At 47.0% G+C, this 13241-nt stretch overlaps 1 long non-coding RNA gene across 1 annotated transcript in view; it reads left to right on the forward strand.

Annotated features, from left to right (window-relative positions):
* The first annotated feature begins 2111 nt into the window (after positions 1-2111).
* Positions 2112-13241, forward strand: part of LOC118912011 (uncharacterized) — a 163412-nt gene continuing 152282 nt past the window's right edge. The window contains exon 1 of the long non-coding RNA XR_008993770.1: positions 2112-2233. This is a non-coding gene — a long non-coding RNA (uncharacterized LOC118912011). The remainder of the gene's footprint in view (positions 2234-13241) is intronic.

A 13241-nucleotide genomic window follows, 5' to 3' on the forward strand; every position in this document is an offset into this window, starting at 1 on the left:
GCAGGGATGGAAGGTGGAGAGGAGGTGGCTGGATCCTCATGACACTGTCTGAGCCTGTATCCAACTGTACCTGATGCTGAAACCCCCACACCCTTTTAGCCAATAAATTCCTCTTGTTCACTTAAGCCAGTTTGAATTGGGCTGCTGCTACTGGCAATCAAAATTGTTTAATACAGTTGCCAGAACTTGCCCTAATTCCCATTTAAAGTGATTTTGTTTTGTTAGAGTTCTCCTTTTGAAGCATGTTGTATACAAAGGCCTTATAGTCAGCCTTACTCCTAAGTGGGCTTTGTCCTTTAATTTAGTTGCATTCTCCCCAGCCTGGTGCATGCAAGGAAGTTCTATCCAGTTTTTTTTTTCTTTTTAATTTTCTACTTAAAAAAAAAAGACAAAAAGTTTTGAGCTCTTGGACTAACAGCCAGGAATCACCTGTCTCTTGCTCTGATTTAGTCATGTATTTAGTTCTCTTCAGGCCTCTCCCCAGACTTTGCAGCCTTTCCATCTCTCTGGGTCTTATTGCCGTTATAAATACATGTAATGCTCTGAGCTGCAGGTTTTAAGTCCTTGGAGGCCCCCTTTACTGTGGTGCTCCCAGGTATAGTGTAGGAGGGCAGGCTCCAGAGTTTTAGAATGCTTTATCCTGTCCTGCTTCTGCCCCTCTGCCAGCTGCCAGTCGCCTCTCAGAGATGCGTGGGTAGCCATAAGCCTACAGCTGGTAGCTCAGCCTTCCGGAATTCTGCTTTATCCAGTGCCCTATGTGGACAGAGGACTGAAGATGCTAGACTGCAGTTCTCTCTCCAGGGGCAGGTTTGGGAGTCTAGAAACTTCTCTGCAAAAAGGGTTGACTTGGTTTTGGATTACCGTTGGACCCAGTAGAGCCTGGATGGAGAAGCTCTCATTCTAGCAAAGACTGAACTTCCCTTGAAACGATTCCTTTCACACCCCTCTCCCCTGCCTGCCCCATTCTGCCAATGGGAAAACTGAGGCAGAAACAAAAAAATGACCTGCTTGAAATCCAAGTGGAAGTTTGACCTTTGGACTTGGGATCCCATGCTAAGCATTTCTGCACCACGTTATACCTCCTGCTGCTTTATTTGGTCTCTTCCCTTCTGAGCGAGGGGGAAACACAGCTGTTAGAGCTTTGGGGGAGGATGTAATGCTTATTAGGACCCCCACTCTGCAGGCAATGGTTCACCGGGTGAACTCCTGACCCTCGTGCTGCTGCAGGAAGTGTGACGTGCTGACTCCGGCTGGATTCTGAGGTCTGTGGGGAGAGGCAGACAAGCCGAAGTGGATTTTTTCACCCAGGAGGTTAAAAATATGCAGGAACAGCCGAGCTGAAAGTGCTGATGTGCTTCTCTCAGCTCTCTGAGGAAGTGGCCCTGCTGGAATGCCACGTGAGCATCTGTGTGCCTGCTGCTGAGAGGGTCGGGGTGGGATTCGGTGGCCCTTGGGGTCTGCTGGTGTGGGAGCTAGGCCTTCAGGTTACAGCTGGACACCTGCAGGCCTCCCTGAGGGTCTGGGACATTCCGCAGCTGGGAGTCTGGCCTAGAGCGGGTCGTGGGCAGCCAGGAGGGGTTGCAGACTGTCCCTGCCCTTGGAGCCCCACACTCTCTTCAGGAACCACATCTTTCATTCGGGAATCTTCTGTAGGGAGGCAGGGAGCTTGGTACCTTTGTATAAATGCCTTGGTGGGGGTGTTGGTCATGAGAACGGTGGGCCCCAGATGCAGGAACGATTGGTATGAAGTATGCCCAGCCTCCTTCTGCCCCTCTGCCAAGTGCCTGTTGAGCTGATTTTTTGCTGCCTGACATCCATTCCTCTTTCTGTTTGGTAGCAGCATCTCGATTTTCCTTTGGGGAAATCGCAGATCACATGATTAGGGTGGGGCTAGCCTCAGCTCACTGGTTCCAGGGTGGGCCTGTGACTCCACCTGGCCTATCAGAGCTTGCGCCCTGCTGGCACCCCTCCCAGGGTGAGCCTGTGTCCCAAGCTAGACCAAAGGGACATGCATCACTCAGGATAGGTCAGGTTAAACTGCAGTAACAAATCAGCCCCCCATGATTTCTTTACAGCAAAAGTTTTTTTTTCAATCCCTCCTCATCTACTGGAAAAGAGAAGCTCTCTTATCTTGCTGGGGTTGTGAAGGTATAGGGTCTAAGTCCAGGGAGCTACCTTGGAGGGAGCCTACCTTGAAATGAAGCCATCACAGAGGAGAGCAGGAGAAAGGCAGGTTTCTGATAATATCACTGAGGACCTGGATCTAGCCATGCCTCTGTTCCATTGCCTGAGCCAGTACAGTAGCTCTTAGTTTTTTCTCCTTCATTCCTTCTCTCCTTTCTTTTTCTTTTCTATTTTGGCTTCAGCTACTTTGAATTAGATTGCTATTGCTTGCAACAAAAATAATTGTAATATATAAGTCAAAACTCTATTTTTCCTAGTAGCTGGTTCAAGACTCACCTCCTCCAAGCAGATTCATGCTCCCTCTCTCTGATTAACTTATTTTTTCAATGCTCCCTCAGGATCTGTGGCCTATTTGCATGGCATCATTTTGTGCTTATTTGTATATTGTCCCATTTTCTTATGTAGTTCTTTTTAATCCTCTTAGTTAGATCATTTTCAAGTCAAGTCAAAAATAAAGGTATTTACTGAGCTCTTCTGGGTATGTGGCATTGTGCTTGGTGCTGGGGTAGAGTGGGAATAAGTCCCTTAAAAATAACAATAAAAGATTTGAATTGGGTGAGAGATAAAACTCGTGCATTAGGAAGGCCCATTCAATCTGGGGTTATCTGGAAAGGGGTCACGGAGCAGGGCTTTGTCCTAGGTGCTGTCACAGAGTCCCAGGGCTGGTTTGAAGGTCATCTGCTTAACTCCGATGATTTGGAGAAGAAGGACCATGTAAGCAGAAGAACAGGACAGAGGAGACTGAGCATGTGCTACTTTTTGAATTGCCTCTGACACTCCCTGTCCTGTAGTCCCGAACTTTTGAAGCTGCCTCAACCGCAGACCTGTCAGGAGTGTGAAAAGTTCCTCTAAGGTTGCTTGGGCTGAGTCAGCATTACATCACCTCACTCTGACTGGGAGCCTAGCAGGCCTGTGTCCTGTCTTATCTCCTGATGTCCAAGCCTTGACCAAGCTCTACCTGGATCCTTTGCCTGGGAGCAGATGCCTTCTGGTGGTGGGGTCCTCACCTGGCCCATGTCTTTGCAGGTGCTGAGCCCTGTCCCTGCACTTACCTTTGTCTACGTGGCTCTCCCTGACCCGCCCGCCCCATTCCTGTTAGGCTGTCTGGGTTCTGGACTTTGGCTGGGCTCCCTGAGCACATTGCATCCAGGCAGACTGTCCACGATGAATTCTGGAGATAGTAAGCTCTCAGCTCCATCTCCCTGAGAGCCATTCATTTCTCCCTGAGACCTCCGGTACTGGAGGGGCTGTGGTTTTACCCAGAAATGTTGGTGAAGCATTTTGAGATCATTGGAGGGGAGGCAGCAGATAAATGTTATTAGGGCAATGTGGAATGACTTTCCCTTCTGGTTTGGAGGAATTGAAAGGGAAAGGCTTGGAATTCTATATGCTCAGGCTTGTGGCCCAGGCTTGACAAAAGCCCTTTCAGGATTGACATAACTCTGCAGCAACCAGCTTGGCCGCCCATTTCTAGTACCAGCAGCACTTTGTCTTTGTCTTCAAACTGCTGTGCTAGTGTTTGCAAAAGGGGTTCCTGCCTGCTAACTGTGTACTCTTTCAGCCCTGCAGAAGGCAGCTTCCTAGGAAACAGGACCTCTCATCCCACCAGGCCTCCCTGTTGTTTATCTTGTCTTCAAATGAGTCACTGCTTCTTGTGACTTATTGACAGGCCCGACATGGCCCTGCAGAGAATCCAACAGTGTGTGTGGCTGCCTAGACCCTTTGGAGGGGTGCCTGTATCTTGGCGGGAAGAAACTAGGACTTGGTCTCAGGGATTCCTGAGGTCGTGTCTTGGCTTCTCCAGTTATGAACTGTGAGGGAAGTTACTTAACCTTTGGGAGTCTGTTTCTTTGTCTGAAAGGAGCAATAACAATTTCCACCTTTCTGGGCATTGTGTGATTTTATCTCTTCTAATGCTATCTAAATGTGGAAGTTGAGGAAAGACTTCAGAGCTTGGGGCCACCTGCAAGGCTGTTGTCAGGGAGTTACTTGGCCCTGTGGGGTGTTATTGCTCTGTGGGTGCCATCCAGGACCTTAATTCTGTAATGTCAGCTTCTCAGTCTGCCTTCCATGGGCCCTGCTCCTCGTTCCCCAGATGTGGTGGGAGGCCTGAGGTGACAGCACTGCTTTTTGGCAGGTGTTTTCTACCTAGGTGTGTGCTCAGGACCAATGCAGCTTGCAGGGCTGGTCCACTGTGCAGAACTGCTCTTTAGTTTTCTGTTGGTTGCTCAAGCTATTTCTCTCTACATTTTAATTGTTATCACAGTAATATATAGTTGAAAAATTTAAGCCTAAGTCCTAATGGCAGAGACTCCCCTCTTTCATAGCTGGCACATAGCTTTCTAGAATAGAGGTAGGTTTTTCCCAGCCTCCCTTGCAGCTAGGAGTGACCAAGTGACTTCGGTTCCGGCCAGTGAGATTTAAGCAGAAGTGTTGTGTGGTAGCTTTGGGGAAACATTCTAAAAAGACAACTGGTATCCACCCTTTTCCGTCTTTATCCCTTCTTCCATCCTACCGGTTGGAATGTGGATTTGATGGCTGGAGCTGTGGAGCTGAAGCAGCCAAACTGAACCATAAGGTGATCTTGGAACTGGAGGCCATGTATGGCATAGTAGCAAGAAAAAGGAGCCTGAGTCTTTGAGAACTTTGTGGAGCTGCCCTAAGTTGCCTATCTTTACCTGATGCAGAAATACATTTCTGTTTTAGTTAAGGGATTTTGTTTTGGGTTTCTGTTTCTTTCTGCCAAACTTACTTCTAGTAGATCCAGATTATGTGCCCCACACCTCTCCACCACTGAATCCTACTCCCAAGAGATAACCACTTCCTGCCCATTAGCTGTTTCTTCTAGTATTTACCTCCAAAGGTCTGAATAACACACTTCACTGCTATTCTTGTTTATTTGATTTAAGACATTATCTATGACTGCCTGCTACAAAATATTAGAATTTAGGTCTCTTTGTTCACCCCAACCCTCTGCTACTCCCAAACACTGCCCTCCTGCCCACCCTGCTAATAAGGATTTCTGGTTGAATCCATGGTGTATTTCTCCATTATTACAACCATATAATTATTGTTCACAGCTGAGCCAAGTCCATACTCCAGGGAGTATCCTCTGATTACCTTTTGTTTTTAATATAACTTTTTACATTCCATGGAGTTACTAATACATCATTTTTTTCAGTTAGTTTTCTTTCAGTACTTTATTGAGGTATAAGTTGCATATAGTAAAATGTAAATATCTTAAGTGCCCAGCTTAATAACTTTTACATAGGATATACTGGTGGTGCCAGGGCTTATCTAACATCCCAGAAGGTTCCTGTGTCCCTGTTGTTTTACCTGCCTGTGCTCCCAGAGTTAAACATTGTTTTGAATTCTAACCTCATAGATTAGTTTTTCCTGGTTTTGAACCTAATATAAATAGATTCACAGCACATACATTGTTTTCAATCTGGCTTCTTACTGTCATCATATTTTTAAGATTCATACATGAGGTTGTATGTATCAGTCATTCATTCCTTTTCAATGGCTGAGTCATATTCCTTGGATGGAAATATCAACTTTGTTTATCCACTCTCTATCTGATGGACATCAGGGCTGCTTTCAGTTTTTTGCTATTATGCATAAAGCTACTCTGAATGTTCTCATAATTATATTTTTGTGGCTCTATGCTCTCATGTCTCTGGACATATTCTGAGGAGTGAGGTTGCTGGGCCATAAAATGAATATATGCTGAACTTTATTAGAAACTGCCAAAAAGTTTTGCACAGGGGCTGTAGGTGCTGTTTGGGCCTCCCCAACCGCCAGCAACATATGAGAGGTATAGTTGCTTTACCGTCTCATCAGCACTTGGGATTGTCTATCATTCTTAATTTGATCTGTTCTGCTGGGTGGATAGTGATTATCATGGTGGCCTTAATTTGCATTTTCCTAATGACTAATGATGTCAGGTCCTTTTTCATGTGCTTATTGGTAATTGGACATCTTTTGTTCATTTTTGGTTTGTTTAGTTTTCAGTAACTAATTTAACCATCACTTACTTAACCCCATGCCCTCTGACAGAACCATGAAGTGGTCGTCCGCAGTTCTCTTTGTCCCCTGCTCCCAGTGGGACCGGCTGCTGGACTCTCCTTATGGGCCTCTGGGGGAGGTCCCTTCCCTCTATCTTGTACTAGAGCTACACCTCCTAGATCTGATTATGTTTTTGCTCTTGGTTGACACTTTCATTTTGGTGGAACATAGCCTTTGAGAGTTTCCTGTGAAAGGACTTTTGAGAAGGAGATTTCTTGAGACCTTGCATGTCTGGAAAATATCTGGATTGTACTCCCCTTAAGTGATGATCTGACTGGGTGTAGATTTACTTTCTTCAGAATGCTGAAGCATTGCTCCTTTATATCCTGGCTTCCAAGTTGCTGTTGAGAAGTCTGAGGCCATACTGGTCTTTGATTCTTTTTATGTAACTTCCCCACTTCTTTGAAGCTTTTGGGATTTTCCCCTGTATCCCTAAGTGTCTCAAAATTTCACAAGAGTGCATTTTTCTGGGGGATTTTTATTCACTGTCTTGGGTCCCCTTAGGTCTTTTCAGTCTGAAAACTTATCTTTCAGTTCTACTATATGTTTTAGATAATTTTTTCCGTACCTATTTAGGTAATTTCTTCTGTTCTCTTCTTCTGGGACTCCTGATGGTTGGCTTTTTTTTTTCCCAGTATTTTGTTGTATTTTATTTATTTATTTGTTTGTTTGTTTGTTTATTTAGGTATCATTAATACACACTTACATGAACAACATTGTGGTTACTAGATTCCTCCCATTATCAAGTCCCCACCACATACCCCATTACAGCCACTGTCCATCAGCGTAGTAAGATGCTATAGAATCACTACTTGTCTTCTCTGTGCTATATTGCCTTCCCTGTGACCCCCACTACTGATGGTTGGCTTTTGAATCCCCTAGACTGATCCTTTTTCTTACCTTTTCTCTTCCATAATCCATCTCTTTCTGAGGACTTTTCTCAAACTGATCTCCCAAGTGTTTTCCTGAATTTTTCATTTTTCTCCTATATTTTAATAAACCTTTATAGGTTTTCTAAATGTTCCTCTTTATATCCCCCTAAGAAATGGAATGACTGTGGGTGGCTTAGATGCATACATGAGTGTAGGAGGCTACAGTGGCCAGTCTGGTCAAGTATGTGAGTGAAGCAGGTAGGGTGTAAGACAATAGGGAGGGGTGGGGGCTGTGGTGAACTGGAATATGGGCTCAGGAAGGTTGGATGTTTTTATTCTTGAACAGAAGCTGGAAGTCTAGATTTTTGTGGCTTGTGTATACTGACAACTAATTTGGCTTAAAAAAAAATCAACATGTGAGTCAAACAAAACACACCTGCAGGTCACATTTCACCTGCAACCTACCATTTTTTGAACCTCTCCTGTGAGCCTTCTACTTTGCAAATTACTATTACATTCCTTTTCTTATTTGTTTCTCACAACAACCCTGTGAAGCTTCTTGCCAAAGGGCTGGTCAGGGTAGAACCTGTCTCAAGAAGTAAGTGTAGTGCTCTGTTTAAGGGCTTTTTTTTTTAAAGCATTGGTGCATCTCCTCTCTGAGATTGCCCACACTCCTGTTTCTTCATGTGTGTACTTTGCCTGAAATAAAGACTTCTCACTGCTCAACTTGCTGCCTTTGTCTCTATGCTCTTACAGTGGAAAGCATCTCTATTACTTTGCTATTTCATTCAATTTTCTAGACTTAAGTACTAATATAAATAAATAAATAAATAAACAAACAAATAAAATACATTAAATAAATAAAGTATTGGTTCTTAGGTACCTATGGGAATTGCTGCTGAGATCACCCTGCTGCCAGGAGTGTAGTTAACTCAGCCTCACCTGCCACTCCTCAGGGCCCATTCCAGCATCCAGGTTGAGCCCCACTTATCCCAGTTGTTCTCAGTGATGACTGAGCACACAGGGGGGCCAGAGGCAGCCATTCCTGCCCACTGCCATTGGCCTCCAGTGGCACACTTTGCTGTGGGGCCTCCATCATCCTAGTCGAGAATTTCTCAGAGCTGCACTGCAGCCTTACCCAACCTTCCTTCATCCCCTCCCACCCTTCACAGGGGTCAGGCCTGCACTGTGCTCTGAGCTTCTACCTACTGCTCTTGCTCTCCTCTCTATACTTCACAGAGTTTCCCCAAGAAATCTCTTGCACTTTTAATTCTGTTTCTGCTCTCCCTAACCAACACAGCTTTTCAGGCCCCAGGCCTTGGAAATACATGTATGGAAGCTGCTTCCATCTCTGCCCATGGTGTTTGTGTAGAAAAGCAGAGGCTGGTAAAGGAATCTCAGGACATTCATGCATGGAAAGGAGGGGCCTCAGAGGGCAGCTGGGCACATTCCTTCTGCATAGCTGCTGCTACTAGGCCACAGACAGCCCCCTGCCAGGTGCTGGCAGTCTTTTGAATGGGCCAGAGGAATGGCTTCTCTTCTCAGTGGTACTGGGATGGCCCAGGGTCTGGAGGGCTGGGAATTCTCTGCTGGTGTTCTGTTTTCTGTCAGAAGTAAGGGATAAAGTCAGGGACTCTCTCACGAGGAGTGCTGGGAGGGTTTCCGCCCCTGCCCCGCTTCAGGACAATTGGGGCAGCTGAAACCCCTCCCAGGTCCTCCTCTATGCTGGTCACTGTGATCCTCACCAGGCTGGCCTCCCCGCTCCACATCCTCCCGGGGCACATGTACTGCCAGTTTCCCAGTGACAGGAGCCTCTGGGTAATCGCTGGGAGACTCTTAAAAAGGCCCTACAGGGTTGACTTGCCCTTGAGAGGGGTCACAGTTCTTGGACCATACTGAGCTGACCTTTTCTTTTGAACCTCCCGTTTTCTAGAAATGTGAGGTTCCACGGAGTTCCACGCTAGGGAGGAAGTGGAATCCAGCGTGACCCCAACACTTAGTGGATGACCCAGGGGAGGGGCGATGCAGAGCTGTCAGGCAGGGGCTTCTCTGTATTCTCAGATCTCGCTCATTATCACGCTTGTGCTCCACTGAGTATTTCAAAATGACGCTTTTGCAATCAGGGTCATCTGATGGAGGAGGGGAGGGAGTTGTGGCAACTTCAGCAGAGGGAGCCTCCTTCCACCTCCACCCTCCTGGGCCCCTGATGGTTCTGTGGATGGAACGGAGCAAGGGAGGAGTCTGCAGGGCACTGTAGCTCCCGGGAGGGGAATTATGAGCCTGAGGCTCACCGTTCTACCCATCGTCTCTGTTACAGAACTCACTGCATTTTCAGAATTGGAAGTGTGGAGAAGCTTCTGCACTGCTGGGGGGCCTTCGGCATTTCTCCCGCAGAGGTGGGCACCAGCCCTCTAGGACCACGGACCCGGGGGAGCTCTGAAGGCGGTGGCCTGGCAAGCCCAGAAGACCTTCTTCATTGTCGAGGTGTTACTGTGGGTTTAGATGCCCTTACTGAGCTCTCTGGCTGTTTGCTAATTCACCCCACTTGCTCTGGGAAGGCATTTGGACCCTATCCTGGGGCTCCATTTCATTCCTTTGTGACTTTCATCATTTTGCTTTTTAAAAATACATTTCTCTTCATTTCAGCTGAGTCATTTTCCTCCTCCTCCTTCTCTTTTTCTTGACATTCCCGGGAGCCGGAAGGAGCCCTGTCCTAAATCCTTGGCTCCTCCAGGCCAGATCTTTTCCAAATGTCAAACTCTTAGGAACCTTGGCACGCAGTGGAGTGGGCTCTGGCCCTGAATCTCTTTCCTCCCTCTTCTCTGTCAGTCTCTGTTTTCCTTTTTCATTAAGGAGGTTTATGAACTGCTTTTCTGTGAGTACCTTGCCTTGAGGTTTGCAGACAAGGCCTGGCAGGGAGGCCCTCTGCTCCCCAGCATGGCCCTGTTGCTGTCTGGCTGAGCTCCCGCTTGGAGCTCCTCTTGGAACTCACGCCTGGCAAGAACTGGCACCAGGGAGCTGCTTGGGGGCCACTCTCCCACCCTGGGGGGTGGCTGGGACTTGCTTAGGGTCCCATCTAGTTAGCCTCTGACTGACCACTCATACCCACCTGGTTCAGGCAAATTCCCACCATGCAGGCAGGTGCCTCTGTCCTGACTGTGAGACACTTCATAGCTGCATCAGAGAACCAACAGGACGGTGGGCAGAGTGGGCAGCTCATCTGTCTGTGCTCTTGGCTCTGGGGAGAAGCCTTCCGAAATGGCAGGGAGAAATAATGCCCACTGTTTACATGGCATTTCATGGTCTTCAAAGCATTTCCTATGTATTGTGACTTTTGTATGGCTTCAGACATTCTATATTCACTGTTATTATCCATGTGAGGGAAGCAGGGAAGCTATTAGTTTACTTATTTTGCAGTTGAAGAAACTAGGCTTAGAAGGTATAACCGATTTGCCAAGATCTCAGGGCCAGTCCTGATCTATCTTTTCAGTCATTACGTTAAAAAAGAGAGAGATTTACCTCATGCAAGACAAGTAAATATCTCCTGTCTTCAAAATAGGTTTCCTAGTGATTTTTAATATTGACACTCACTCATTGATTCTGTGACACGTCAATGCCCCTTATAAGAACACAGGGATGTATTCACTTTAGAAGTTGAAGTGAATTGAAACTTATCTGATTCAACAACTTGGCACCCTCTTAGATAAGAGGTTTCACTCATTCATTTATTTGTCCATGCTGTGCAATGGCCTGGCTGCTGGGAGACTGAAACCATGTGCAGAAGTGACACGGTCTGTGCCCTCCTGGTGTTCGGATCCTGGAGTTGTTACAGTACCAAGGATGAAATCAAAATTCTAGTTTAGATTGAAAAATGTGCTGTAAGATCTTCCAGCCTCTCTTGGGGAAGCCAGTCACCCTGAGATTGCCATGCTTTGAGAGGCCTTGTAGGGGATAAGGTGCCATGTGGAGAAACAGGGAGGGAGAAAGAGGCCAGGAGCACTAAGGAGTCATCCTGAAAGGGCCACCTGGGAAGGGGCCCGCCAGCCCCGGTGCCCAGGCCGGTGCCACATAGAGAAGGGAACAATGTTCCAGCTGAGCCTTTTCTAAATTTCTGATCCACAAAATTGTGAGCAAAACAAAAGGATTTTTTTAATCGACTGAGTTTTGGGAGTACTTGTTAACATAAACAACAGGGACAGAAAGCTAGGGCCTGATCATTCCTCCTGCACGGAGCCCTGCTGGCAACACCAGCCTCTTGCCGAGCGTTGTCCCTGGCTCGGGAGGGTGAGCAGGCAGGCGGCCCCCATCCTCTCTAGTTGCTGCTTCTTTTTACAGCGTGCTCCCCCTTAGCTTCAAGAACCCGAACAAATCTTGGAAACTGTCTAATGGAGAATGGAACCAGCTGATTCTCCTCTGCACCTTGTAAACAACTGCCCTGCCTCTGAGAATTCCTCAGAGCAGCTCTTCTTGTCTCTCCCAAGTTTGAGCTCGCCCAGGCAGACCTGATGTTAAATGGTGGTGGGTGGGTGGACACCCTCAAGTGCTACGAGGCTTGGGCTCTGTGGAATGGCAGGTTCACCCTGGTGGCGGCGGGGGGCGTTTCATGCAGAAGCATAGGTTGGCTTTGTGGCTTATTTCCCCCCACACCCTCCCTGTTCTCTTTGGGAAGTGGCTTTTTTTGTGTGTGTTCTTTTTGGGGAGTGATAAAAACTGGACTGCTTATGTAAGCAGCAAGGCATGACTCCTGCCTAAGGCTTCTATAGCTCTTCTCTTCTCCGCCCACAAAAAATAATTCCACATGAAACCTGCTCTCTGGCCAAGGCTTGTCCCCTCCTCAGCAGGGGTTTTCTTTTTTGTTGATTTTAGAACAAATTCAGATTTCTGTCCCCAGATTTTGGGGTGCTTAGCTCCAGCTTCCTTTCAAAGTTTGCTGAAATACTAGCATATTTGGAAGCCCTGACTTCTTCCTTCTACAGCCTCCTTCCTCCTCCCGAACTGATGGACTGGAGCAGTTCTGGAAGTTGGGGGGAGGCAGCTGGGTTTCTGAACTTGGGTATATTTAAGCCAGATTTTTGCACCTGGTGTGAGAGATTGTAAGAGTGGGCAGAGTGAGCCCTGGAGTGGGTTGGCATGTCACCTCTGGAACTTGCTGGCCTTAGGATGGGCTCCAGGCATATTAAGATGCCTTTGAGCCTCGATTCCTTCATTTACAAAATGGGGTTCAGAACTAATAACTGTAAAGCACTGGGCAGCACAAGGGAAACATAATAGGCCCACAAGAAAATTGCATCTATCTTGGTGAGGATTTCAGGGGAGCCTGGCTTCTTAGGGCTGTGATCGGGGGGGTGTTTAGTGGAGAAAGCTCTAGACACATGTTTACAAAGCTAGCTGCTCCCAAAATGCTTTCCTCCATGGCACCTGAGAACTCTTTACAGAGTCACCCTCATACACAGAAAAGTGAAGCAACTTCATGATTCCCCTGCTTTCCCTTATCTGAGCCAAAATTTGAGACTTTACAGAGAAGAAAGGTGAGAGCATCAATTTTCCTTTCTGTTCTAAAGCAGAACTCCTCGGAGGCCTAGTGCTATAAATATAAGAGTATAATTATTCCTTCTCTAAGCCTTGTGTAAAATAGGAATAAAACTGATTGGTTTAAATGAAAATAAATCAAATGTGGAGATTCTAGGCCTGAAGTGGGGGAAAGCTTGTGAGCTTCGAATCATAGATCTGAACTGGCCGCACGGTTTGGGACCATTTGTTTTACCTTCTCTATCTCAGTTTCTTCACTTGTAAACTGAGGACAATACCTCTCCTTATGGGGTGTATGCAGGGCGAGGTAATGTCTGCAAAATGCCTAGCACAGTGCCTGGCACGTAGTAGCTACCACAATGGTTGCATGAACTGTAGTAATCTAGGGATTCCAGCTGTTCTGTGGTGGGGAGGTGGAGTGGGAAGGCAGTGATCTTCCCTGCCTGTGCCAGGCCACTGAGCAGCTATGCTGGTAGCATCTGCTGCAGGCTGTCTCAAAGAAGGGGTGGCTAGGCCACAGGGGAGACTCAAAGGTGAGACCAGAGGGAGTCAGAGGACCCCCTTAATGGCTGGGGGTGCTGGTGCTTC

Source organism: Manis pentadactyla, chromosome 2 (assembly GCF_030020395.1).
Source record: "Manis pentadactyla isolate mManPen7 chromosome 2, mManPen7.hap1, whole genome shotgun sequence".
Classification (NCBI taxonomy): Eukaryota; Metazoa; Chordata; class Mammalia; order Pholidota; family Manidae; genus Manis; species Manis pentadactyla.